This window comes from Arachis hypogaea, chromosome 13, assembly GCF_003086295.3.
Source record: "Arachis hypogaea cultivar Tifrunner chromosome 13, arahy.Tifrunner.gnm2.J5K5, whole genome shotgun sequence".
Classification (NCBI taxonomy): Eukaryota; Viridiplantae; Streptophyta; class Magnoliopsida; order Fabales; family Fabaceae; genus Arachis; species Arachis hypogaea.
The window spans coordinates 64,215,057-64,240,541 of record NC_092048.1 but is presented as its reverse complement, the minus strand read 5'-3'; the positions used below and the strand labels follow the sequence as shown (position 1 = coordinate 64,240,541).

General features: G+C 38.2%; 1 non-coding gene across 1 annotated transcript; it reads right to left on the bottom strand.

The window, feature by feature from the left end:
- Nucleotides 1–18,411: 18,411 nt before the first annotated feature.
- Nucleotides 18,412–18,519, bottom strand: LOC112739524 (small nucleolar RNA R71). Its single transcript, XR_003170459.1, has one exon. It is a non-coding gene; the product is annotated as a small nucleolar RNA R71 (small nucleolar RNA).
- Between the last annotated feature and the right edge of the window lie 6,966 nt (nucleotides 18,520–25,485).

Here is a 25,485-nt window from a genome sequence, read left to right as displayed (position 1 = left end):
TCAATGGCGCCAACAACTTGGTACGCACAATTGTAATCTCAACTCTTTTTCACAAATGCGCACAACTAACCAGCAAGTGTACTGGGTCGTCCAAATAATAAACCTTACGTGAGTAAGGGTCGATCCCACGGAGATTGTCGGCTTGAAGCAAGCTATGGTCATCTTGTAAATCTCAGTTAGGCGGATTCAAATGGTTATGGAGGATTGATAATTAAAAGATGAATAAAATATAAGATAAGATAGAGATACCTATGTAATTCATTGGTGAGAATTTCAGATAAGCGTATGAAGATGCTTTGTTCCTCTTGAACTTCTGCTTTCCTATTGTCTTCATCCAATCATTCATACTCCTTTCCATGGCAAGCTTTATGTTGGGTTTCACCGTTGTCAATTGCTACCTCCCTTCCTCTCAGTGAAAATGGTCCAAATGCGCTGTCACTGCACGGCTAATCATCTGTCGGTTCTCGATCATGTTGGAATAAGATCCATTGATCCTTTTGCGTCTGTCACTACGCCCAACACTCGCGAGTTTGAAGCTTGTCACAGTCATCCCTTCCCAGATCCTACTCGGAATACCACAGACAAGGTTTAGACTTTCCGGATCTCAGGAATGGCCGCCAATAATTCTAGTCTATACCACGAAGGTTTTAATCTTAGATTAGAAACACAAGAGATACACATTCAAGCTTGTTTGCATGTAGAACGGAAGTGGTTGTCAGGCACGCGTTCATAGGTGAGAATAGTGATGAGTGTCACGGATCATCACATTCATCAAGTTGAAGAACGAGTGTATATCTTAGAGAAGAAGTAGGCGTGAATTGAATAAAAAACAGTAGTACTTTGCATTAATTCATGAAGAACAACAGAGCTCCACACCCTAATCTATGGGGTGTAGAAACTCCACCATTGAAAATACAAAAGTGATAATGGTGTTCATTGGCTTCGGCACCAGAGAGGGAACAAAAAGAACCAAGATGAAAATACAATAGCAAAAGGTCCTATTTATAGAGAACTAGTAGCCTAGGGTTTACAGGAATAAGTAATTAATGCAGAAATCTTCTTCCGGCCCCACTTGGTGTGTGCTTGGGCTGATCATTGAAGCTTTCACATGTAGAGACTTTTCTTGGAGTTAAACGCCAGCTTTTGTGCCAGTTTGGGCGTTTAATTCCAGCTTTAATGCCAGTTCTGGCGTTTTGACGCCGGAATTTTTATGCTGATATGAAACGCTAGTTTGGGCCATCAAATCTCGAATAAAGTATGGACTATTATATATTTCTGGAAAGCCCAGGATGTCTACTTTCCAACGCAATTGAGAGCGCATCAATTGAGTCTCTGTAGCTCTAGAATATCCACTTTGAGTGCAGGGAGGTCAGAATCCAACAGCATCTGCAGTACTTTTTCAGCCTCTGAATCAGATTTTTGCTCAGGTCCCTCAATTTCAACCAAAAAATACCTGAAATCATAGAAAAACACACAAACTCATAGTAAAGTCCAGAAATGTGATTTTTATTTAAAAACTAACAAAAATATAATAAAAACTAACTAAAACATACTGAAAACTACCTAAAAATAATGCCAAAAAGCGTATAAATTATCCGCTCATCAGCAACCTCCAAGGCATATCATAGTTGAGGACTTGGAAGAGGTTTATCAAGAGATGGATTCAATCATGGATGAATTTCTATCTACAATTGAATCATTTCCCATTGGACATGAAGTCAAAATTATAGAAGAATGTGCACAACCTCCCATATCCTTGGTGAGAAATGAAGAAGAGAGTGAATCGGAAGAAAGCTACTAAGGGAAAAAGGTTAAAATCGAAAAAGCTTGCGAAGAGGTGGAAACAACTAAAAAAGAGCCTAAAGAAGTAGACCTCGCATTGTTTAAGTGTGGGGAGGTTTCCCTCCCCAAGTCACCATCCAACACAACATTCAAGTGGGTAAAATTCTTATCCCTAAGCTTTACTTTCTCACTTGAATATGGTTTAATTGAAAATGATGGTCAACTTAGAGCTCTTTGTGGAGTTAAGAGTAGGAAAGAGTTGTGTAGTGGTTGGAAACATCACCCTAAGTTCATGATGGTTGCATGCTTAAAGCTATATGGTAATGATTGGTGGAGAACCAAATTGCATGGGTCTTGGAAGTTGTTTGGAACCTTCTTTGAGAATTCTAAGGTCATGCCACCCGGATGGAATAATGATGGCCATTGTAGGTAGTTTTTTCTCTTCATGTAGTTTTGTCTTAATATCTTGGTTGTTAGTTGCTTAAAGTGCAAGTTATGTTTGTTTGCACTTGAAATTTTTTGTTAATTTTGCATTTCAGTTGATCTTGAGTTGTAGGTAGTTTTAGGGTGATTTTTAGCCGTTTATAGTATTTCTAAAAAAAAAAGTCAAGGACGCGTACGCACGCTGTGCGCGCATGAGCCTATACGTGGATACAGGCCCATACATTTTCCAGAGAGTTGGGCCACTCTCGCACCAACACTATGCTAATGGCATAACCACATGCATGCGTACGCGCACTGTGCGCATATGCATCGCTATACATATTTTGCAATACGCGCGCCCGCGCACATACCACGTGCGCGCCAAACGCGCTGACGCAGTTCCCAAGCCTATGACCCGACAGCTGTGCTAACTCCGGGCCAGCACTGTGCCTTTGGCCCAACCTCAATGCACGCAGACGCGTACTGTACGCGTACGTGTCCATGCATACATCTCCATCCACGCTTAGGCGCACCTGGCGCTTCCGCGTCCCTCTACTGATCTGCGCATCCACGCGTAAGCGTGGATGACGCGTCCGCATCGGTAAAAAAAAAGAGTTTTTTTTCTCATCTTCCATTTTCTTTTGTCCACTGCATTTGTATACTTTTATTCTTTGCATTTTCATTTTGTTTTTATAGTCTTTTTTTACTTTATTTTTTTCAAGTTTCTCATTTTAATAATGGTGTTGAATTCTCCTACTTAATTGTTAAGACTCTCTTGTATTATTTTGGTGCTTCGTGACTTATAGCATTAATTGTAATGTTTGTTCTACACACGAGATTAGTGCTTTAGTCCTTCCGAACTCATTATCCTTTGTTTTTGTACTTCATTATCATTGAGTTAGGATGGAACCAAATGCTCTCATGCTTATCACTAGTCTTGTTTGTGTCAATTCTTATTTGATCTTGATGCTCAATATGTTCTTCATGCCTTGACTTTACCCTTGCATCAAGTGTCAGTTAATATGCCTTTGCCTACATTGCTTTCTCACCCACATGTTGTAGCTACCATGTGGTGAGAATCTTACTCTTATTTGGCATTAGCCCCCGCCTATGTTCTATTTTCTTTGCTATCTTTATTGTAGGCTTAATTTTCTTTCTCTTTCTTTCCTTTTAGGTTAGCCACCGAAGGAAGAAAAGGAAGAGCTTTTAAATGGGGTAACAAACAAGTCCAACCGCACAACCCTTTGAAGGAGCTCATTAGTTGTAGCAACCCGTCCACCTTGCTCTCCTTTGCATGCACCGAGGACGGTGCAATCTTCAAGTGTAGGGAGGTCGTCTGACCGATCTCCGTGGGTAAATTTCCTTTTCAACACCAATGTTAGCTAGTTGTTGCATTGCATGATAGGTTGCATGTTAGTTAGAATTTGTACATATTTTACCACTTCCCTTTTATGTTAGGACTACTTGGTTAAGGTGATGATTTCTTTTCCAAGAAACTGTTTTAGGGCACCTCAATTGATTTGAGTGAAAACTTTTCATAAAACTTGCTTGAATCATATATATATTGTGGAACATGATTTTTGAGCTAAGAACACAAGCAAGTGAGACTTGAGCCTAATGGCGTGGTTACATCTTATAACCACTTATTTTTCCTTCTTGTGTGCATTATTCTCTTTCTATTATTGTGATCTTTGATTTGTTTGATTCTTTATGTCCATTATTTTGTGTATTCATGCATTTATATGATTGAGGCCATCATTTCATTTAGCTCACTTATCCAAATAGCCTTACCTTTTATCTTCCATTGTTAGCCAAATTTGAGCCTACGATTAACCCACTTTGTTCTAATTTTAGCACATTACAAGCATTTAAGCGAAAAACAATAAATGTCCTTTATTTGGATCTTTGACTAGCTTAGGCTAGTGTGTGTATCATTCAAGTGTGGGAACCTTGGGACATTGGTTGAATAAAAGGGTAGTTTTGTATTTTTGTTGTAAATATTGGGAATTGGGTACATGCTCATGTGTAATGAATGTAAGACCTTATTATTGGTTATTGTAAATATTTTCTTTTGCTTGTTTATTTGTTCTTATTTTTGTTTTAAATTTTTAATTTTTATTAGCTACTATGAGTTCTCACCCCTCTGGCTTTAAGTTTGGTTCCAATGTTGTTGTAAGGAATGGAAGCTATAATAGGAACATGCATCAAAGTCAAAACAATCAAAGATGGAAGGAGCCACGAGGATCTGATCAACCCTTTCGGCAACAACACCTTCCAAGATACCATGGACAACGACCATTCTACAATGCATGCCAAGACAATAGTTATGGTGGACCCCTTCGTGACAAACCACCCCCACCAAATTACTATGGTTAAGAGCCATTCCGAGGTGTATGCCAAGATGATAGATATGGTGGACCCCCTTGTAGTTACTAACAAGCCCCATCATATGCACATAAACCACCTCCTCAACATAGCTTCGAACCACCATACTTACAAGCCAACCACAACCATTCACCTCCATATGACCCTAACCCTTATCCACCCCAATTCCAATCCAATTACTCCCAAGAACCACCACTTTCATATACACCATATCCATGTCCATCGAACCAAGAATCACAGGATCGTCTTAAGGACACAGTAAACCAATTTCATGCAACCCTTCATCAATTGGAGCAAGTGATAAATAGATTAGCCCCCAGTACGAAGGAGACACTAGAAGCTCCGGTGGATGGTAAGGAGCATGACTTTGTACTGAAACAAGTGGAGGAAGCTGCAATTATCGAAGAAGAAGAATTGGTTGAAGACTTAGGAGACGCTGAACCTCCATGGGAATCAAGAATTGTGGAAAATTCTGCCAAGAAATTTACAATTGATGCTAAGGAGGATAGTGCACAACCCCCAAAGCATATATCTTATGAAGAACTGAACAGAACAACTCAAGAAGCGAGTTCCCTTGGTAATGAAAATCATGAATCAAGCTCTCCTAGTAATGAACTTGCATCCGCAAGTGAATTCTTTGAGATGGAAGAATATTCCCCAAGTGAATACGAAGATGATGTGGAGGTAGACTTTTCTCAACCTCCAACTTATGACCTTAGTGATGAAGAAGAATTTGAGGACTTTGATCAAGACGTGGTTGCAGTTGAAAAGGTTTGCAAAGAAGTAGAAGAATTCACAGAAGAATTCAAGGGAGTAGAGCTTGCACAACCACTGGAAACACCTATTCCAAGGCCATTACCACCTAATACAACCTTCAAGTGGGTAAAATCCTTAGCCTTTATCTTCACCTTTCCACTTGAATATGGTTTTTTTGAAACTGATGGCCAGCTTAGAGCTCTTTGTAGCTTTAAGAGTAAGAGGGAAATGGTTCATACTCAGAGTTGGTATGCAAGATTCAATGAGGTTCCACGCTTCAATTTGAGGTGCAAGGATTGGTACAGATTTCGATTGACTGGGTCTAAAAAGATGTTTGGTCATCTTATTGAGAGTTCAAATTTCATACTGCCCGGCTGGAAAAATGTAGATCAAGACAAAGACGGGTACAAAAGCAAGGTTTGGGATCTTGGAATTCACTCTGATCATCAACACTCCTAGAATTTGATCCCATGCTTTAACTTACTCAAAGGCTTTACGTGCCTAGTTTGGGACCCTGGAGGCTATTGGAATTCCAAACATTGGTGGAGATTTCTTGATGAGTTCAAGCACAAGCCACCATAACCGGAAGCTCACCAGAATATCCAACTTAAGGACTTTAACTAAAAGTTCTAGGTGGGAGACAACCCACCATGGTATGATCGCTCTTTTTTAGTATTTGTTCAATTTTGTTTTGCTTTATTCCTATTTTCATTATTCTATTTCTCTTAGTGTTCATACATAGCATCAGCATCTGCATTTTGCATTCTGTATACTGCTTTAAAAAAAATGCCTTACCACACGTGCGCGCAGGCCACGTGTGGGCGTCGATTCCAAATCGGTGTCACAATCCAACGCCCAGAAAGTTGGGCTGGAATCGTGCGGCTGGTATGCGTTAGGCACAACTTGGCCCACGCGTACGCGTCAATGATACGTACGCGTCATTTTCATTTACACACACCACGCGTAGGCATGAGCGACGCGTACGCGTTGCGTGAAAATTTTTACACCCTTAACTGAAACAGAAAGTTGCACCAAAACGACGGTGGATTTGTGCGTTTAGCACAATTATAGTCGACGCGTACGCGTGCTTCACGCCTACGCGTCATTTTCATTATCCTTCATTCACGCGTTCACGTCAATGATGCTTTCGCGTCGTTGCACTTCTGCCTCATCCACGCTTTTGTGTGACCCACGCGTCCGCGTGGATTTGAATTCACTTAACCCCCGATGCGGAAACCCTAAGCCAGCGTCGCCCCCTTTTCCCTCCCCTTCCCTCACAGCCTTCTCCTCTCCCCTCCTCCAACCACCCTACCACCACCGCCGACCCAGCCGCCGCGTCCCCACCATCCGACCAAGCCCACTGCGTCGCCCTCACCCCTCCTTCTCTTCTTCTCATTCCTCTTCCTTCCCTTTCTCACCCCTCCCTCCCCTGCCTCCACGCGGCCAAACCAACCCCGCCGCCACCATCAACGACCACGCCACCACCATCACCCCCTCCCTCATTTTCTTCTCTCCATTCTCTTCCTTTTCTCAACCCTGCCTCGCCGTCAACACAAGGCCGCACCTCCCTGTACCACCGCAACGTCGCCGTGCCACCCACCAGCACCACCACACCACCACCCTCTCTCTGCATTCAATTTCTGTTACTGCACGCACCAGGTTCTACTACACTCTGATTCCTTTCCCATTCCAGTTAGTTAGTTGTATATTTTTCAACTTCTGTTCAAATTAGGATAGTTAGAGATGCATGTTCGTAGTGGATTTTAGGTGGTTAGGTAGCTAGGATATGGTTAGTGGATTTAGGTCTGATAATTGCGCCGTTCTTGCTGCTTGCTTTATCTGTTTCGCAATTTTGAAATTGTTGTGCTGATGATGCTGCTCATATGCTGTTCATTGCAGTTTAATGATGTTTTCACATTATTCAAACAAAATTGCATTTCTTGCTACGGATTGAGTTTGTTTATTCTGAATTCATGTGACTTGCTATTTGTTACTCTTTTATGCACTACTTTATCGTCATATGAACTGAATTTCTGTTGCTGTTTATTACTCGGGAACGTCCAATTTATAGCCGGAATGCTGCCAAAATTTTTTGAAAAATTTTGTTTTATTGCATTTGACAATTTTGAACTCGCAACTTCTCCTACTCATACCAAGGAAATTGGTTGCATTTCGGAATTCACCAGCTACTTTGTTCTGCTTCATATTACCTACATCATGTGACTTCCTCTGTTCTTCATGATGATTGCCAAATTTGATTTGTTGATTCTGCTATTTGCTTTTTCCCTGGGAACGTTCCTTTTACTGCCGGATTGCTGCCCGATTTTTCTGCATATTGTTTCACTCAACTTCCATTCATGACCTGGCTTTGGTACTTTTGCATTCTGCACTAATTAGTTTAGACCAAGCCAATTCATGGATGAATGGGCTAGCATTCCTACTCTTTCTGGTTCACTTCTTAGTTAAATCGCATTATTGATGATTTTATTCATTTTACAATTCTTTTATTTATATGATTTATCATCAATAATCTGCAATATCTGCTTGAATGTGAGTTGCTTGTTCTTCAAGTTTGTGCAATTTTTGTTAATTAGGAAATACAATACCATGCCACTTACTTTAACTTCCCTTTTTAACTCTTAACTGCATTAACTTTCTAACTTCTCTCTTAGTTTTCATCTAACTACTTTCAACCCATTTCAAGGCATGATTATTGTTGTTCCTGACAAACAAGCATTCCACATATCATAGATCTTGGATAGTGATTTTTATTTAAATTCTTTGACTTTCAAGCTTACATACAATCCAAATTTCTACATCTATCTAACTCGCTTCATGCTTATATTGCTATTTTATCCCTCTTTTGCCCATCTATGATTATATTGCTATGATACTATTTGCTTACCTATTTTCCTGTTTTAGTTTAATAAACTATATCCTGGAACCTCTGTTTTTTAGGATGTTCGACCCAAAAGGCAAAGGAAAAGCCAAAACAGGCACATGCAAAAGAAAAAGAGGAGAATCCTCTACCACTATTTTGGATATCCTCCATGATGATTCCTGGTGGGAGAAGAATTTTACCCCGTAGGAAAAAGCTGATCAGTTAGTGCCTGCAACCGACCTAGTCAAGTTTGCAAACCGATACTGTGAACTGAAGTATCCGGTCTTTGCAACTTCACGGAACTTATATCTAGAAAAGATCTTCAAAATTCCAGCTGAACTACAACAGTACACTACAGAACAGATAAAATAGAGAGGCTGGTTCTTCCTGGAAAGGAACTTGACTGAGGTCAATGCATCCTGGGTCAGGGAATTTTACTGCAACTATTTTAAAACGACCCTGGATGCAGTACAGCTCAGAGGGAAACAAATTCTAGTTACTGAGGAAGCAATTGAAGATATCCTCAACCTCCAGCCTAAATTAGATAAACCAGATGGTTACCAACAGGCTGAGGAGGATATGAGATTTATGAGGTTTGATTGGGAAGCAGCGAAGCGCACCATAGCTATTGATCCTGCTGTCCCATGGGTGATGGGCAAGACAACAACAACTCCAAAAGGCATAAAAATTATTTATCTAAATGATGAGGCTCGGCTATGGCAGCAAATTCTGAGTAACTATGTGATGCCAAGCACTCACGAGACTGAGGTGCCAGCTGTCATGATTACACTTATCTGGTGCGTGATGGAGGGCAAGGACCTGTACCTTCCCCGATTTATCCGGTACTACATGGCTAGGATCCATGTCCGAGGCACTCTGCCCTTCCCCTATTTGATTACTGATGAGCGGATAATTTATACGCTTTTTGGCATTATTTTTACAGAGTTTTTAGTATGATTTAGTTAGTTTTTAGTATATTTTTATTAGTTTTTAAATAAAAATCACATTTCTGGACTTTACTATGAGTTTGTGTGTTTTTCTGTGATTTCAGGTATTTTCTGGCTGAAATTGAGGGACTTGAACAAAAATCAGATTCAGAGGTTGAAGAAGGACTGCAGATGCTGTTGGATTCTGACCTCCCTGCACTCAAAGTGGATTTTCTGGAGCTACAGAACTCCAAATGGCGCGCTCACAAATGCGTTGGAAAGTAGACAGCCAGGGCTTTCCAGTAATATATAATAGTCCATACTTTGTCTGAGTTTAGATGACGCAAACTAGCATTCAACGCCAGTTCCATGTTGCATTCTGGAGTTAAACGCCAAAAACAGGTTGCAAAGTGGAGTTAAACGCCAGAAACAGGTTACAAACTAGCGTTCAACTCCAAGAGAAGCCTCTACACGTGTAAAGCTCAATACTCAGCCCAAGCACACACCAAGTAGGCCCCAGAAGTGGATTTCTGCATTATTTACTCATTTCTGTAAACCCTAGTAACTAGTTTAGTATAAATAGGACTTTTTACTATTGTATTTACATCTTCGGATTATCTTCGGATCATCTTTGGTTTATCTTTTGATCTTTTGATCATGTTTAGGGGGCTGGCCTCTCGGCCATGCCTAGACCTTGTTCTTATGTATTTTCAACGATAGAGTTTCTACACACCATAGATTAAGGTGTGGAGCTCTGCTGTTCCTCACAAATTAATGCAAAGTACTATTATTTTTCTATTCAATTCAAGCTTATTCCTATTCAAAGATGTTCATTCGCACCCAAGAACATGATGAATGTGATGATTATGTGACGCTCATCATCATTCTCGCTTACGAACGCGTACCTGACAAACACTTCCGTTCTACATGCAAACAAGCTAGAATGAATATCTCTTAGATATCTAATACAGAAAACCAAGTCTGAGATATTAGAATCTTCGTGGTATAAGTTAGAATCCATGGACGGCCATTCCTGAGATCTGAAAAGTCTAAACCTTGTCTGTGGTATTCCGAGTAGGATCTGGGAAGGGATGGCTGTGACGAGCTTCAAACTCGCGAGTGCTAGGCGTAGTGACAGATGCAAAAGGATAGTAAATCCTATTCCAGTATGATCGAGAACCGACAGATGATTAGCCATGCAGTGACAGCGCATTGGACCATTTTCACAGAGAGGACGGGATGTAGCCATTGACAACGGTGATGCCCAACATACAGCTTGCCATGGAAAGGAGTAGGAATGATTGGATGAAGACAGCAGGAAAGCAGAGGTTTAGGAGGAACGAAAGCATCTCTTTACACTTATCTGAAATTCTCACCAATGAATTACATAAGTATCTCTATCCTAGTTTATATTTTATTTATATTTATTATCAATTCACCATAACCATTTGAATCTGCCTGACTAAGATTTACAAGGTCACCATAGCTTGCTTCAGGCCGACAATCTCCGTGGGATCGACCCTTACTCACGTAAGGTTTATTACTTGGACGACCCAGTGCACTTGCTGGTTAGTTGTACGAAGTTGTGACAAAGTGTGATTCACGTTTGAGAGCACCAAGTCTTTGGTGCCATTGTTGATGATCGCAATTTCGTGCACCAAGTTTTTGGCACCTTTGCCGGGGATTGTTCGAGTTTGGACAACTGACGGTTCATCTTGTTGCTCAGATTAGGTAATTTTATTTTATTTTTAAGCTTTTTATTTCTTATTTTCGAAAATAATACAAAAAAAAATTTCTTCTTTTTCGTTTTTCCCAAAATAATTTTCGAAAAAACCAAAAAAATTCTTATAAAATCATAAAAACAAAAAATTTTATGTTTCTTGTTTGAGTCTAGTGTCGATTTGTAAGTTTGGTGTCAATTGCATCTTTTTAATTTTTCTTAAAATTTTTCGAAAATCCATGCATTGCATTCTTCATGATCTTCAAGTTGTTCTTGGTAAGTCTTCTTGTTTGATCTTTAAAATTTCTTGTTTTATGTCTTTTCTTGTTTCTCATATGCATTTTTGAATTATTAATGTCTCAACATTGAAAATTTCTAAGTTTGGTGTCTTGCATGTTTTTCTTTTCTTAAAAATTTTCAAAAATAAGTTCTTGGTGTTCATCTTGACATTCATAGTGTTCTTGCATGCATCATTTGTTTTGATCCAAAACTTTCATGCATTGAGTCTTTTTGATGTTTTTCTCTCTCATCATTAAAATTCAAAAATAAAAAAATATCTTTTCCTTATTTCACTCATAATTTTCGAAAATTTGATTTGATTTAGTCAAAAGTTTTAAAAATTTAGTTGTTTCTTATGAGTCAAGTCAAATTTTCAATTTAAAAACCTTATCTTTTTCAAATCTTTTTCAAAAATAAAATCTTTTTCATTTTTTCTTTCATAATTTTCGAAAATTTTAAATTGATTTTCAAAAATCTTTTTCTCATTTTGTTTCATAATTTCAAAATCTTTACTAACAATTAATGTGATTGATTCAAAAAAAATATTTTTAAGTTTGTTACTTGCCTATTAAGAAAGGTTCAATCTTTAAATTTTAAAATCATATATTTTTGTTTCTTGTTAGTCAAGTAATCAACTTTAATTTCAAAAATAAAATCTTTTTAATTTCCTTTCCAAATCTTTTTCAATTAAATTTCAAATCATATCTTTTTCAAAAATCAATTTTCAAAATATTTTCTAACTTCCTATCTTTTCAAATTTGATTTTCAAATCCTTTTTCAATTAACTACCTGATTTTTTGTTTGATTTTAAAAGTTTTCTATTTCAATCATATCTTTTTCAAAACCACCTAACTAATTTTCTCTCTCTAATTTTCGAAAACTCCTTCCCCCTTTTTCAAAATTCCTTTTTAATTAACTAATTATTTTAAATTTTAATTTAATTTAATTTCATTTTTTTTAATTTTCGAATTCTAACTTTAATTTTTAAATTAAAAACAAAAATATTTTTATTTTCTTTTCAATTATTTTCAAATTCTTCCCTCTCTCATCTCCTTCTAATTATTTATTCATCTACTAACACTTCTCTTCCACCTAAGAATTCGAACCCACTCTTCCCCTCTGTGTTTGGATTCTTATCTTTTCCTTCCTCTATTCTTCTCTCCTTATACTTGCATAGAGAATCTCTATACTGTGACATAGAGGATTCAATATTTTCTTTTGTGTTCTCTTCTTTTTCATATGAGCAGGAAAAAGGATAAGAACATTCTTGTTAAAGCTAATACTGAACCTGAAAGGACTCTGCTGAGCAAGCTAAGGGAAGCTAAAGCACAACTCTCTGGAGAAAATCTGACAGAAATTTTCGAAAAAGAAGGAGACATGGCCGAAAATAATAACAATGCAAGGAAGATGCTTGGTGACTTTACTGCACCAAATTCCAATTTACATGGAAGAAGCATCTCAATCCCTTTGTGATGAGCGGATAATTTATACACTTTTTGGCATTGTTTTTACATAGTTTTTAGTATGATTTAGTTAGTTTTTAATATATTCTTATTAGTTTTTAAATAAAAAGCACATTTCTGGACTTTACTATGAGTTTGTGTGTTTTTCTGTGATTTCAGATATTTTCTGGCTAAAATTGAGGGACTTGAGCAAAAATCAGATTAAGAGGTTGAAGAAGGACTGCAGATGCTGTTGGATTCTGACCTCCCTGCACTCAAAGTGGATATTCTGGAGCTACAGAACTCCAAATGGTGCGCTCTCAAATGTGTTGGAAAGTAGACATCCAGGGCTTTCCAGCAATAGATAATAGTCCATACTTTGCCCGAGTTTAGATGACACAAACTGGCGTTCAACGCCAGTTCCATGTTGCATTCTGGAGTTAAACGCTAGAAACAGGTTGCAAATTGGAGTTAAACGCTAGAAACAGGTTACAAACTAGCGTTCAACTCCAAGAGAAGCCTCTACACATGTAAAGCTCAATGCTCAGCCCAAGCACACACCAAGTGGGCCCCGGAAGTAGATTTCTGCATCATTTACTCATTTCTGTAAACCCTAGTAACTAGTTTAGTATAAATAGGACTTTTTACTATTGTATTTACATCTTTGGATTATCTTTTGATCCTTTGATCATGTTTAGGGGGCTGGCCTCTCAGCCGTGCCTAAACCTTGTTCTTATGTATTTTCAACGGTAGAGTTTCTACACACCATAGATTAAGGTGTGGAGCTCTACTGTTCCTTACAGATTTTTGCTCAGCTCCCTCAATTTCAGCCAGAAAAATACCTGAAATTACAGAAAAACACACAACTCATAGTAAAGTTCAGAAATATGAATTTTTCCTAAAAACTAATGAAAATAAACTAAAAACTAACTAAAACATACTAAAAATTATATAAAATTAACCCCAAAAAGCGTATAAAAAATCTGCTCATCACAACACCAAACTTAAACTGTTGCTTGTCCTCAAGCAACTAGACAAATAAAATAGAGGACTAATAGGTTGAGAAGCAATAATATCTCAGAGTTTTGAGTGAAGCTCAGATTCTAATTAGATGAACGGGACTAGTAGCTTTTTGCTTCCGAACAATTTTGGCATCTCACTTTATCCATTGAAGCGCAGAGTGATTGGCATCTATAGGAACTTAGAATTCAGATAGTGTTATTGATTCTCCTATTTCAGTATGATGATTCTTGAACACAACTATTTCATGATTCTTGGCCGTGGCCCTAAGCACTTTGTTTTCCAGTATTACCACTGGATACATAAATGCCACAGACACATAATTGGGTGAACCTTTTAGATTGTGACTCAGCTTTGCTAAAGTCCCCAATTAGAGGTGTCTAGAGTTCTTAAGTACACTCTTCTTTTTGCTTTGGATCTTGACTTTAACCGCTCAGTCTCAAGTTTTCACTTGACACCTTCACGCCACAAGCAGATGGCTAGGGACAGCTTGGTTTAGCCACTTAGGCCAGGATTTTATTCCCTTAGGCCCTCCTATCCACTGATGCTCAAAGCCTTGGGATCCTTTTTATTACCCTTGCCTTTTGGTTTTAAGGGCTATCGGCTTTTTCTGCTTGCTTTCTGATGAGCGGATAATTTATACGCTTTTTGACATTGTTTTTAGTATGTTTTTAGTAGGATCTAGTTACTTTTAGGGATGTTTTTAATAGATTTTGTGTTAAATTCACATTTCTGGACTTTACTATGAGTTTGTGTGTTTTTCTGTGATTTCAGGTATTTTCTGGCTGAAATTGAGGGACTTGAGCAAAAATCAGATTCAGAGGTTGAAAAAGGACTGCTGATGCTGTTGGATTCTGACCTCCCTGCACTCAAAGTAAATTTTCTGGAGCTACAGAACTCAAAATGGCGCGCTTCTAATTGCGTTGGAAAGTAGACATCCAGGGCTTTCCCGCAATATATAATAGTCCATACTTTGGCCACGAATTGACGATGTAAACTGGCAATCAACGCCAGCTTTCTACCCAAATCTGGCGTCCGCGCCAGAAAAGGATCCAAAACCAGAGTTGAACGCCCAAACTGGCACAAAAACTGGCGTTCAACTCCACAATTGGCCTCTGCACGTGCAACACTTAAGCTCAGCCCAAACACACACCAAGTGGGCCCCGGAAGTGGATTTATACATCAAATACTTACTCATGTAAACCCTAGTAGCTAGTTTATTATAAATAGGACATCTTACTATTGTATTAGGCATCTTTGGATTACCTTATGATCCTTTGATCACGTTTTAGGGGGCTGGCCATCTCGGCCATGCCTGGACCTTCACTTATGTATTTTTAACGGTAGAGTTTCTACACTCCATAGATTAAGGTGTGGAGCTCTGCTGTTCCTCAAAGATTAATGCAAAGTACTACTGTTTTCTATTCAATTCTTCTTATTTCGCTTCTAAGATATCCATTCGCACCCAAGAACGTGATGAAGGTGATGATTATGTGTGACGCTCATCATCCTTCTCCCTTATGAACGCGTGCCTGACAAACACTTCTGTTCTACATGAAATAAGCTAGAATGAATATCTCTTAGATCTCTTAACCGGAATCTTCGTGGCGTAAGCTAGAATGATGGCGGCATTCAAGAGAATCCGGAAGGTCTAAACCTTGTCTGTGGTATTCCGAGTAGGATTCAATGATTGAATGACTGTGACGAGCTCCTAACTCGCGATTGCAGGGCGTTAGTGACAGACGCAAAAGGATAGTAAATCCTATTCCAGCATGATCGAGAACCGACAGATGAATAGCCGTGCCGTGACAGGGTGCGTGAGCATATTATTCACTGAGAGGATAAGATGAAGCCATTGACAAGGGTGATGCCTCCAGACGATTAGCCGTGCCGTGACAGGGCATTGGATCATTTTCCCGAGAGATGACCGAAAGTAGCCATTAACAGTGGTGATGTATCACATAAAGCCAGCCATGGAAAGGAGTAAGACTAACTGGATGAAGATAGCAGGAAAGCAGAGGTTCAGAGGAACGAAAAGCATCTCCATTCGCTTATCTGAAATTCTCACCAATGAATTACATAAGTATCTCTATCCCTATTTTATTATATAATATTCGAAAACACCATTATCACTTTATATCTGCCTGACTGAGATTTACAAGGTGACCATAGCTTGCTTCATACCAACAATCTCCGTGGGATTCGACCCTTACTCACGTAAGGTATTACTTGGACGACCCAGTGCACTTGCTGGTTAGTTGTATCGAAGTTGTGACAATTATGAATTAAGATCAGAGCACCAAGCTCTGGAGCCATTACCAGGATTTGTTCGAGCCTGGAGATCACAATTTCGTGCACCAAGTTTTTGGCGCCGTTGCCGGGGATTGTTCGAGTTTGGACAACTGATGGTTCATCTTGTTGCTCAGATTAGGTAATTTTCTTTTTGTTTTGTTTTCAAAAATTTTTCAAAAAGCTTTCAAAAATTTTTCTTTTGTTTTCGAAAAAAAAAAAATAATAAAATAAAATAATGAAAATAATGTTTTCAAAAATAAATTATTCTATGGCTTCAAGATTTTTAAGAATGAATTCTAGTGTTTCATGAAACATGTTGAATCCTATCTGGCTATAAAGCCATACCCAAACTGCTTTGGGATTGGTATTCAACTAATCACTCCAGTCCATGTAATTATATGCTAAAGCTTGGCTGGCTATTAAGCCATGCCTGACCCTTTGATTGGAGCTTTAGAGCATAAGTTTCCTGGAATTCATATTAAAAATTTTGGAATCCTTATTTTTCTTTTTCAAAATAATTTTTCAAAAAAATATAAAATAAAAATCCAAAAAAATTTAGAAAATCACAAAAATAAAAAATATTTCATGTTTCTTGTTTGAGTCTTGAGTCATATCATAAGTTTGGTGTCAATTGCATGTGCATCTTGCATTTTTCAAAAATTTCATGCATTCATGGTGTTCTTCATGATCTTCAAGTTGTTCTTGGTAAGTCTTCTTGTTTGATCTTGATGATTTTTTGTTTTGTGTCTTTTCATGTTTATCATCATATGCATTCTTGAATTCTTAGTGCGTAAGCATTAAAGAATTCTAAGTTTGGTGTCTTGCATGTTTTCTTTGCATTAAAATTTTTTCAAAATTGTGTCTATGATGTTCATCTTGACATTCACGGTGTTCTTGGTGTTCATCTTGACATTCATAGCATTCTTGCACACATTCATAGTTTTGATCTAAAATTGCCATGCATTGCATTATTTTTCTTGTTTTTCTCTCTCATCATAAAAATTCAAAAATAAAAAAAATATCTTTCCCTTTTTCTCTCATCATATTCGAAAATTTGGATTGACTTTTTCAAAAATTTTTAAAATCAAGTTGTTTCTTATGAGTCAAATCAAATTTTCAATTTGAAAATCTTATCTTTTTCAAAATCTTTTTCAAAAAAATTCAAATCTTTTTCAAAATTATTAGTTATTTCCGAAAATTCCAAAAATATTTTTCAAAAATCTTTTTCTTATTTTTATATAAAATTTTCGAAAATAACTAATCAATTAATGTTTTGATTCAAAAATTTCAAGTTTGTTACTTGCTTGTTAAGAAAGATTCAAACTTTGAGTTCTAGAATCATATCTTGTGATTTCTTGTGAATCAAGTCATTAATTGTGATTTTAAAAATCAAATCTTTTTCAAAAACTAATTTCTATCATATCTTTTCAAAAATATCTTCTTATCTTATCTTTTTCAAAAATATCTTTTCAAAATATCTTTTCTAACTTCCTAACTTCTTATCTTTTCAAAATTGGTTTTCAAAATTTGTTTCAACTAACTAACTAACTTTTTGTTTGTTTCTTAACTTTTTCAAAACCACCTAACTAATTCTTTCTTTCTAATTTTCGAAAATATATTCCCTCTTTTTCAAAATTTCTTTTTAATTAACTAATTATTTTTAATTTTTATTTTTGATTTCAAAAAAATTTTCGAAAAAAATACTAAACATTTTTCAAAAACTATTTTCAAAAATCACTAACTCTTTTTCAAAATAATTTTCGAAAAATTTCCCTCCCCCATCTTACTCTATTTATTCATTCATATCCTAACATCTCATCTCACATCTCTAGCCTCCTCACAGTTGTGTTTCTTCCATTATATTACATTCTTTGTCTCCCCCTCTTCTTCTACTCACACAGGGATCCCTATACTGTGGAATAAAGGATCTCTATTATTATTATTATTTTTCTGTGCCTTCTTCTTTGTCATATGAGTAGGAGCAAGGATAAGAACATTCTTGTGGAAGCAGATCCAGAACCTGAAAGGACTCTGAAGAGAAAATTAAGAGAAGCTAAAATACAACAATCCAGAGATAACCTTTCAGAAATTTTTGAACAGGCAGAGGAGATGGCAGCCGAAAATAATAATAATGTAAGGAAGATGCTTGGTGACTTTACTGCACCTAATTCCAATTTACATGGAAGAAGCATCTCCATTCCTGCCATTGGAGCAAACAACTTTGAGCTGAAACCTCAATTAGTTTCTCTGATGCAGCAGAACTGCAAGTTTCATGGACTTCCATCCGAAGATCCTTTTCAGTTCTTAACTGAATTCTTGCAGATATGTGATACTGTTAAGACTAATGGAGTAGATCCTGAAGTCTACAGACTCATGCTTTTCCCTTTTGCTGTAAGAGACAGAGCTAGATTATGGTTGGATTCTCAACCCAAAGACAGCCTGAACTCTTGGGATAAGCTGGTCACGGCTTTCTTAGCCAAGTACTTTCCTCCTCAAAAGCTGAGCAAGCTTAGAGCTGATGTTCAAACCTTCAGACAGAAAGAAGGTGAATCTCTCTATGAAGCTTGGGAAAGATACAAACAGTTGACCAAAAAGTGTCCTTCTGACATGCTTTCAGAATGGACCATCCTGGATATATTCTATGATGGTCTGTCTGAGTTATCTAAGATGTCATTGGATACTTCTGCAGGTGGATCCATTCACCTAAAGAAAACGCCTGCAGAAGCTCAAGAACTCATTGACATGGTCGCTAATAACCAGTTCATGTACACTTCTGAAAGGAATCCTGTGAGTAATGGGACGCCTATGAAGAAGGGAGTTCTTGAGGTTGATACTCTGAATGCCATATTGGCTCAGAATAAAATATTGACTCAGCAAGTCAATATGATCTCTCAGAGTCTGCATGGAATGCAAGCTGCATCCAACAGTACTCAAGAGGCATCTTCTGAAGAAGAAGCTTACGATCCTGAAAACCCTGCAATAGCAGAGGTAAATTATTTAGGTGAACCTTATGGAAACACCTATAACTCATCATGGAGAAATCATCCAAATTTCTCATGGAAGGATCAAAAGCCTCAACAAGGCTTTAATAATGGTGGAAGAAACAGGTTTAGCAATAGCAAACCTTTTCCATCATCCACTCAGCAACAGACAGAGAACTCTGAACAAAATGCTTCTAATTTAGCAAATCTAGTCTCTGATCTATCTAAGGCCACTGTAAGTTTCATGAATGAAACAAGGTCTTCCATTAGAAATCTGGAAGCACAAGTGGGCCTGCTGAGTAAAAGGATCACTGAAATCCCTCCTAGTACTCTCCCAAGCAATACAGAAGAGAATCCAAAAGGAGAGTGCAAGGCCATTGACATAAGCATCATGGCCGAACCTGTGAGGAGAGGAGAGGACATGAATCCCAAGGAGGAAGACCTCCTGGGACGTCCAGTGGTCAATAAGGAGCTTCCCTCTGAGGAACCAAAGGACTCTGGGGCCCATCTAGAGACCATAGAGATCCCATTGAACCTCCTTATGCCCTTCATGAGCTCTGATGAGTATTCCTCTTCTGAAGAGAATGAGGATGTTACTGAAGAGCAAACTGCCAAGTTTCTTGGTGCAATCATGAAGCTAAATGCCAAATTATTTGGCATTGATACTTGGGAAGTTGAACCTCCCTTGTTCATCAATGAACTAAGTGATCTGGATCAACTGACATTGTCTCAGAAGAGACAGGATCCTGGAAAGTTCATAATACCCTGTACCATAGGCACCATGATCTTTAAGGCTCTGTGTGACCTTGGTTCAGGAATAAACCTCATGCCCCTCTCTGTAATAGAGAAACTGGGAATCTATGGGGTGCAAGCTGCTAAAATCTCATTAGAGATGGCAGACAGCTCAAGAAAACAGGCTTATGGACAAGTAGAGGACGTGTTAGTAAAGGTTGAAGGCCTTTACATCCCTGCTGATTTCATAGTCCTGGATACTGGAAAGGAAGAGGATGAATCCATCATCCTAGGAAGACCTTTCCTGGCCACAGCAAGAGCTGTGATTGATGTTGACAGAGGTGAAATATTCCTTCAATGGAATGAGAACTCCCTTGTGTTTAAAGCTCAAGGATCTCCCTCTGCAACCATGGAAAGGAAGCAGAAAAAGCTTCTCTCCAAGCAGAGTCAACCAGAGCCCCCACAGTCAAACTCCAAGTTTGGTGTTGGGAGGCCACAACCAAACTCTAAGATTGGTGTTGAACTCCCATATCCAAACTCTAAGTTTGGTGTTGGAGAGTCTCAACAAAGCTCTGCACATCTGTGAGGCTCCATGAGAGCCCACTGTCAAGCTATTGACATTAAAGAAGCCCTTATTGGGAGGCAACCCAATGTTTATTTATCTAACTATATTTTTCTTAGTTATGTGTCTTTATAGGTTCATGATCATGAGGAGTCACAAAATAAATATAAAAATTGAAAACGGAATCAAAAACAGCAGAAGAAAAATCACACCTTGGAGGAGCATCTGTCTGGCGTTCAAACGCCAGAACAGAGCATAGTTCTGGCGCTGAACGCCCAGAATGGGAGCATCCTGGCGCTGAACGCCCAGAACAAGCATGGTTCTGGCGTTCAACGCCAGAAATGGCAGCAAAAGGGCGTTGAACGCCCAAAATGGGCACCAACCTGGCGCTGAACTCCCAGAGTTGTGTGCAAGGGCATTTTACATGCCTAAATTGGTGCAGGGATGTAAATGCCTTGACACCTCAGGATCTGTGGACCCCATAGGATCATCTCAGGATCTGTGGACCTCACAGGATCCCCACCTACCTCATCATCTCTCTTTCCATTCATGATTATCCCTTCTTTTTTTCCATTTACCACTCACATCCATACACCCACTACCTTCAAAAATTCAACATCTCTCTCCCACCCAATCCCACCCATATGGCCGAATACACACTCCCATCCATCTCCTCCATATCTTCTTCTTATTCTTCTATTCTTTCTTCTTTTGCTCGAGGGCGAGCAACATTCTAAGTTTGGTGTGGTAAAAGCATAGCTTTTTTTGTTTTTTCCATAACCATTGATGGCACCTAAGGCCAGAGAAACCTCTAGAAAGAGGAAAGGGAAGACAAAAGCTTCCATCAAGGGTCTATAGCTCAGTGGTAGAATATTTGACTGCAAATCAAGAGATCCCTGAGATACCTCAAGGGATACATTTTCTTCCACACAATTATTGGAAGCAACTAAGGGTGGAACATCAAGAGCACTCCATCATCCTTCATGAAATCAGAGAAGATCTAAAAGCACTGATGGAGGAGCAACAAAGGCAAGGAAGAGACATAGAAGAGCTCAAGGACATCATTGATTCCTCAAGAAGGAAATGCCACCATCACTAAGGTGGATTCATTCCTTGTTCTTAATTCTTCTGCTTTTCGTTTTCTATGTTATGTGCTTATCTATGTTTGTGTCTTCATTACATGATCATTAGTAGTTAGTAACTTTGTCTTAAAGTTATAAATGTCCTATGAATCCATCACCTCTCTTAAATGAAAAATGTTTTAATTCAAAAGAACAAGAAGTACATGAGTTTCGAATTTATCCTTGAACTTAGTTTAATTATATTGATGTGGTGACAATGCTTCTTGTTTTCTGAATGTATGCTTGAACAGTGCATATGTCTTTTGAAGTTGTTGTTTAAGAATGTTAAATATGTTGGCTCTTGAAAGAATGATGACTAGGAGACATGTTATTTGATAATCTGAAAAATCATAAAAATGATTCTTGAAGCAAGAAAAAGCAGCAAAGAACAAAGCTTGCAGAAAAAAAAATAGGCGAAAAAAAAATAGAAAGAAAAAGAAAAAGCAAGCAGAAAAAGCCAAAGCTCTTAAAACCAAGAGGCAAGAGCAAAAAGCCAATAACCCTTAAAACCAAAAGGCAAGGGCAATTAAAAAGGACCCCAAGGCTTTGAGCATCAGTGGATAGGAGGGCCTAAAGGAATAAAATCCTGGTCTAAGCGGCTAAACCAAGCTGTCCCTAACCATGTGCTTGTGGCGTGTAGGTGTCAAGTGAAAACTTGAGACTGAGCGGTTAAAGTCAAGGTCCAAAGCAAAAAAAAAAGAGTGTGCTTAAGAACCCTGGACACCTCTAATTGGGGACTTTAGCAAAGCTGAGTCACAATCTGAAAAGGTTCACCCAATTATGCGTCTGTGGCATTTATGTATCCGGTGGTAATACTGGAAAACAAAATGCTTAGGGCCACGGCCAAGACTCATAAAGAAGCTGTGTTCAAGAATCATCATACTAAACTAAGAGAGTCAATAACACTATTCAAAATCTAAAGTTCCTATAGATGCCAATCATTCTGAACCCCAATGGATAAAGTGAGATGCCAAAACTATTCAAGAGGCAAAAAGCTATAAGTCCCGCTCATATGATTGAAGCTCTGTTTCATTGATAGTTTGGAATTTATAGTATATTCTATTCTTTTTATCCTATTTTGATTTTCAGTTGCTTGGGGACAAGCAACAATTTAAGTTTGGTGTTGTGATGAGCGGATAATTTATACGCTTTTTGACATTGTTTTTAGTATGTTTTTAGTAGGATCTAGTTACTTTTAGGGATGTTTTTAATAGATTTTGTGTTAAATTCACATTTCTGGACTTTACTATGAGTTTGTGTGTTTTTCTGTGATTTCAGGTATTTTCTGGCTGAAATTGAGGGACCTGAGCAGAAATCAGATTCAAAGGTTGAAAAAGGACTGTTGATGCTGTTGGATTCTGACCTCCCTGCACTCAAAATGGATTTTCTGGAGCTACAGAACCCGAAATGGCGCGCTTCCAATTGCGTTGGAATGTAGACATCCAGGGCTTTCCAGCAATATATAATAGTCCATACTTTGGCCAAGAATTGACGATGTAAACTGGCGTTCAACGCCAGCTTTCTACCCAAATCTGGCGTCCAGCGCCAGAAAAGGATCCAAAACCAGAGTTGAACGCCCAAACTGGCACAAAAACTGGCGTTCAACTCCACAATTGGCCTCTGCACGTGTAACACTTAAGCTCAGCCCAAACACACACCAAGTGGGCCCCGGAAGTGGATTTATACATCAAATACTTACTCATGTAAACCCTAGTAGCTAGTTTATTATAAATAGGACCTCTTACTATTGTATTAGGCATCTTTGGATTACCTTATGATCCTTTGATCACGTTTTAGGGGGCTGGCCATCTCGGCCATGCCTGGACCTTCACTTATGTATTTTTAACGGTAGAGTTTCTACACTCCATAGATTAAGGTGTGGAGCTCTGCTGTTCCTCAAAGATTAATGCAAAGTACTATTGTTTTCTATTCAATTCTTCTTATTTCGCTTCTAAGATATCCATTCGCACCCAAGAACATGATGAAGGTGATGATTATGTGTGACGTTCATCATCCTTCTCCCTTATGAACGCGTGCCTGACAAACACTTCTGTTCTACATGAAATAAGCTAGAATGAATATCTCTTAAATCTCTTAACCGGAATCTTCGTGGCGTAAGCTAGAATGATGGCGGCATTCAAGAGAATCCGAAAGGTCTAAACCTTGTCTGTGGTATTCCGAGTAGGATTCAATGATTGAATGACTGTGACGAGCTCCTAACTCGCGATTGCAGGGCGTTAGTGACAGATGCAAAAGGATAGTAAATCCTATTCCAGCATGATCGAGAACCGACAGATGAATAGCCGTGCCGTGACAGGGTGCGTGAGCATATTATTCACTGAGAGAATAAGATGAAGCCATTGACAAGGGTGATGCCTCCAGACGATTAGCCGTGCCGTGACAGGGCATTGGATCATTTTCCCGAGAGATGACCGAAAGTAGCCATTGACAGTGGTGATGTATCACATAAAGCCAGCCATGGAAAGGAGTAAGACTAACTGGATGAAGATCGCAGGAAAGCAGAGGTTCAGAGGAACGAAAAGCATCTCCATTCGCTTATCTGAAATTCTCACCAATGAATTACATAAGTATCTCTATCCCTATTTTATTATATAATATTCAAAAACACCATTATCACTTTATATCTGCCTGACTGAGATTTACAAGGTGACTATAGCTTGCTTCATACCAACAATCTCCGTGGGATTCGACCCTTACTCACGTAAGGTATTACTTGGATGACCCAGTGCACTTGCTGGTTAGTTGTATCGAAGTTGTGACAATTATGAATTAAGATTAGAGCACCAAGCTCTGGAGCCATTACCAGGATTTGTTCGAGCCTGGAGATCAAAATTTCGTGCACCACTTTCTCTATTTTTTTTCTGCAAGCTTTGTTCTTTGCTGCTTTTTCTTGCTTCAAGAATAATTTTTTTTTTATTTTTCAGATTATCAATAACATGTCTCATGTTCATCATTCTGTCAAGAGTCAACATATTTAACAGTCTTAAACAACAAATTCAAAAGACATATGCACTGTTTAAGCATTCATTCAGAAGACAGAAAGCATTACCACCACATGTAACTAATTAGAATTTTTCTTATTAAAAACTCAAAATTTTATTGCCTCTTATTCAAAGATCTAATATTTTATTTATGTTTGCTAATGATGAGAAAAATAGACTATAACTTGAGTGGAGATAAAATCAAAATAGATGCTAATTACTACTATATGACTCCTAAGGTAAAACTAAAATAAGAACAGTTATCACAGAGTTAAGGCTAAGATTAGAACTCAACAACCTTGAGGTTTGGGAAGTGGATGTTCCTCTAGTCTGTGAGGTGCTTGGTCCTTCAAGAGAGAATTTCTGGCGCTTCAGTTCCTTTAAGTTACGCCCTTGCTCCTCTTGTTCCCTGAGCAGTTTGCAGAGCATGCTGTTTTGATTTTGCTCTTGGATCTCCGGATATTCATCTTCTTTCAGATCGAATTTAACTTTCAGGATCACTGATCTTAGACCCATTATTTTGTAGTAATGGTATGAATGTTCCTTGGTTAAGAACTTCCCTTGATTCCAAAGTGGTTTTGGAATACTCTCTTTCTTGCCTCTTGGAGTGGGTTGTTTTCCTTTAGGGGCCATGATCTTAGTGATCACGGATAAGCACACCAAACTTAGAGGTTTGCTTGTCCTCAAGCAAAAGAAAAGAAAGGAGATGGGTAGAAGGAGAGCTTGTGTCCAGTGGTGGATGAGAGGAGGGAGGGTGGGATTTTCAAGAAAAATTAAAAAGATAAGATAGAAGATATGATTTTAAAAAGATATGATATGAAAAGATGTGAATTAAGATTGAAAAGATAAGAAAGATTTTTGAAAAAGATAGATCTAGATTTTGAAAAAGATAATGTGGAGATTTGAAAAAGATATTGATTAGTTGAAAAGATTTTAGAGTGAAAAAGATAGATTTGTTTTTAGAAAAGGTTTGAAAAGAGTTGGATTGAATTTGCAAAAGGGGATTTGTGCTTATGGATTAAGATACATTTGATATTTTTAAAGAGGGATTTTAGAAATCAAGGTTCTTAACATGTTTATGCAAGAAATCATGAATTGAAAACATGGAATTTTAAAATTAGAATGAAAAAAATATGAAGAAAATGATTTTACCTCCTCCCCACTATCCTGGCGTTTAAGAA